This window comes from Suncus etruscus, chromosome 2 (assembly GCF_024139225.1).
Source record: "Suncus etruscus isolate mSunEtr1 chromosome 2, mSunEtr1.pri.cur, whole genome shotgun sequence".
NCBI lineage: Eukaryota > Metazoa > Chordata > Mammalia > Eulipotyphla > Soricidae > Suncus > Suncus etruscus.
The window spans coordinates 31,205,441-31,209,746 of NC_064849.1; the positions used below are offsets into that span (position 1 = coordinate 31,205,441).

General features: G+C 40.0%; 1 non-coding gene across 1 annotated transcript; it reads left to right on the forward strand.

Annotated features, from left to right (window-relative positions):
* Positions 1 to 3,708: 3,708 nt before the first annotated feature.
* LOC126002668 (small nucleolar RNA SNORA51) lies at positions 3,709 to 3,841 on the forward strand. The gene has a single exon (XR_007493345.1). It is a non-coding gene; the product is annotated as a small nucleolar RNA SNORA51 (small nucleolar RNA).
* Positions 3,842 to 4,306: the final 465 nt, after the last annotated feature.

The following is a 4,306-nucleotide window of genomic DNA, read 5'->3' on the forward strand; positions in this document are numbered from 1 at the left end:
CTTATCTGGTGAAACATCTGGACCCACCTAGTTCCTCTACTTCAGCAGAACAGGAAGGGTCCTGACCTTTACAGGGTACATTTTGTGGTTTTATCTTTGGTTTAATACTCTCTGCCTACGGGAAATTTATAGAGTGAAAAATATTTTACAGTGGCTTTACTGGATGGCTGAAGACCATATTGGTAGTAGGCCCAGGGGGCTTTGGTCCTCACCATACAACAAGTACCTACTGCATAACCACTATGCAGCAGACAGAAGGATACAACAATAATTGCAATATACCCATTTTAGATATGAGCTTACACGTTAGGAGACATGGAAATTTTTAACAGTTATCAACAATCAATAGGGTACAGGAGTATCTCAGCTTTGAAGCACACACGTTGAACGTAAAATAAAGCCCTGGGTTTGGTTCCTAGCACTCCATCCTCCACCCCAAATCATCAGGCAGATATTTAACTGCACATGGTATGAGTGTTTTGGAGGAAAACCTAGACTGGTGGGATGCAGAAAGGTCTTTCTGAGAAAGTGACATTTATGTTGGCTTAAAAAAGGGAGGAAGTTTGGGTAGGAAAAAAAAAGTCGGGAAAAGAGCCCTGAACAGACAACACATTTGGATAAAACTAATTCTTTTTTTTTTTTTTTTTTTTTTTTTTTTTGGTTTTTGGGCCACACCCGGTAACGCTCAGGGGTTACTCCTGGCTATGCGCTCAGAAGTCGCTCCTGGCTTGGGGGACCATATGGGACGCCGGGGGATCGAACCGCGGTCCGTCTCCTAGGCTAGCGCAGGTAAGGCAGGCACCTTACCTCCAGCACCACCGCCCGGCCCCGGATAAAACTAATTCAAGAAGGACTTGACAGCTAAAAGCATTGTTACTCCTGTCATCACTCATCTGTTGGCCCCTGTTTGGGCAGAGGTAACTGTGGGAAATTAGCCTTAGGGTACTTCCTGCCCACACAACAAGAGGTCCCATGGCTGTGGATATAATAGAAGTTTACTGGCCAAATGTCAATGGGAACATTTGCTCTTGATGGCCTTCATTCAGTGTCTGCACCTGTCTAGAAGAAGCCATCAACTGCAGGACCAATCTTCCCTCCTCCCTTTCCCACTTCCCTCCTTGATTCTCTGCCTTTTCCTATGCCTTCTTTAAATTCTTCTCCCAGAGTAGATAAATGTAAGAACAAAATGCAACATATTTTCCTTAAAGATTGGCAGAAGTTTAAAAGACTAGTAATATCAAACGCCAGAATGGCTGCCAGGAAATGCAATGCATCATTCAATTAAAGCCATGCAACGTATATGATGCCTCTTTGAGAAACAATTTGGAAGCAATGCTCAACATTTTAAGTTATACACACATACCTTCTGACTGAACAGTCCAGTGGCAGGAACTATGCTCTTATAAAAGAATGTTTGCTGGGGCCGGCGAGGTGGCGCTAGAGGTAAGGTGTCTGCCTTGCAAGTGCTAGCCAAGGAAGGACCGCAGTTTGATACCCCGGTGTCCCATATGGTCCCCCCAAGCCAGGGGCAATTTCTGAGCACTTAGCCAGGAGTAACCCCTGAGCATCAAACAGGTGTGGCCCGAAAAACCAAAAAAATAAAAATAAAAATAAAAGAATGTTTACTGATAGGTACAAAAGGTGGATGTAAAAAGTTGTATAAAGTGATTTATCATAGATTGTAGTGAATAATGGAAAAATATAAATTTTCATCAATTTTGAAATAGTTTAACTTAATCAGGGTATATCCATATCATAGACTATTATGAAGCAAGAATGGGAGTTCAAGGGCAAGATAGATAGCGTGGAGGTAAGGCATTTTCCTTGTATGCAGAAGGATGATGGTTTGAATCCTGGCATCCCAATTAGTCCCTTGAGCCTGCCAGGAGCGATTTCTGAGCATAAAGCCAGGATTAACCCCTAAGCGCTGCCAGGTATGACCCAAAAACCAAAAAATAAATAATAAAGAGTAGCTCTAAGACATGTTGTTATATGAGAAATAAAAAAGCCATGTTGTAAAGCTGTTGGAAGACTGTGACCAGTGATCATTTTAGAAAAACATCTGTATTTGGAGACATGGAAGACAGGAAATATGTGAAGAAGTAACCACTATGAGAACAGACATATCTTGAGTGAAAAATTGTGTTAGGGAAGAAGTTATGGTCTCCTATGTATCAACACCCCTAAAACAATCCAATTCAGAGAGGCATAAAGCAGAATAGTAGTCATCAAAGCCTTTGGGAATGAGGAGTGAAAAGATGATGTTTTGGGAAGCTTTATTGAGGGACTTGTTTCTTTGTTTTAGGGTACTTCCAAGAAGTTCTTTGGAGTTTCAGAAATCCATCATTAATTCTCACCCAGCCAGCCTTGAGGATGCTATGATACAGTCTATACAGTGGTGGGATGACCAAGCTCACTCCAACAGCGTGAGGGGCCTCCAGAGAAGTACCTGGTGATGCTCAGAGAACCATTTGTTATCATAAACTTAACGCCATTTGGGCAGGTACTAGGCATTTTGTGTGTGCCCTAAGCACTTTATTATTTCCTGCTCCATGGAGACATAATCCTTAAAAGGCACTAAATTTCATTGAGATGATGAAAATATCCTGGAGTGAGATGGTCTTGATAGCTTCACAATAATAAGAATAAACTTGATGCCATTAAAGTGAATACTAAAGTATCAATTAAATGGTATATTTAAGGCTGGAGAGATAGTACAAGTAAGGTGTTTTCTTTGCATACAACCAACCACCACAGATTCAATTTCAGTCTGCATGTATCTCCCGCACCCCACTTGGAGTGATCGCTGAGCATAAAACTGGGAGTAAGTCCTGAGTAAGTGTGGCCCAAATAACAAAAAATAAAAATGTGTAAAATAGGTGCCAGAACAATAATATAGCAGGTGACTTGCACACAGCTGACTCCGATTCAATTTCTCATATGTTCCCTTGATCCCACCAGGAGTGATCCCTGAGAATCACTGGATTGGTCCAAAACAAACCAAAAAATATAAAATAAAAGATATCTTTAACATTATATTTTATCATAACCTCAAACTATTGAAGTCAAGGAAAGAACTCAAAAAGCTGGAACACAGACTTTGCATACAGAAGGCCTATGCCTCATTTGGTCCATGAAACCGCATGATACCCTAAGAATCTCCAAGAGCAACCCCTAAGTACCATTGTAAATGCCCCAACTTGCAAAAAACAAAAGTTTAATAATACAAATAAGTCCCATTAGGATTTCTTTCTTTCTTTCCTTCTTTCTTTCTTTATTTATGAAGTCATGAAAGTTTCCTATACATGTATGTATATGGAATCTATTATGCTGAGTAAAATAAGTCAGAGGGAGAGAGATAAACACAGAATGGTCTCCCTCATCTATGGGTTTTGAGAAAAATGAAAAACATTTGTGTAATGATTCTCAGAGACAAAATAGAGGAGGACTGGAGGGTCCAGCTCCTCACATGAAGCTCACCACAGGGATCGTTTAGTGCAGTCACAGAAATAAATACACTGATAACTATTATAACAAAATGTGACTGAATGAGGGAAGTAGAAAGCCTGTCCAGAGTACAGGTCAGTGTGGGGTGGGGAGGAAAGACACTTGGGATATTGGTCATAGGAATGTTGCACTGATGAAGTATGTTATTTATATATATATACACATATATGAACATATTAAAAAATCAAAAAAAAAAGATATGGCCTCCCAATTCTTACCACAGGCAGTGTTCTTTACACTGACTGTAAAGAAAGAGGAGGTACAGTAAATGCACTCTATATACACCTCAACCCAGTCCCTTTGCGTGGTCTGTACTGTGAATTGGGGGGGGGGGGAAGAGAAAAAAGGATTTATTTCTCATGTGGAACATTAAAAGACCAGGGGAAACTCTTGTTTACAGTAATGACAATGAATGCCAGCAGGATATTGAGGGTATATTATCTCCCATTCATCAGACTCCAGTAAATGTTAAAGTATTTATAAGCTGGAGGTTATAAGCTTGAGGCTTGCAACCTCAGGACCCCTTCAAATGTCCTGCTGTAAAGATCCAACCACCTATATCTCCTACTTCCAAGAAAGTAAATGAGGGATTTACTCATACCTGCCATCTAGGAAAAGATACAAACAATAGAGGAATGGCCATAATAATTCACTTACAAAAGGTCTTATTTGAAACTTCTAAGTGAGAGCTCCAATCATTTTCTGTTTTATTTATTTATTTATTTATTTATTTATTTATTTATTTATTTACTGGTTTTTGGTCTACAACTGGTGATGCTCAGGGGTTACTCCTGGCTAT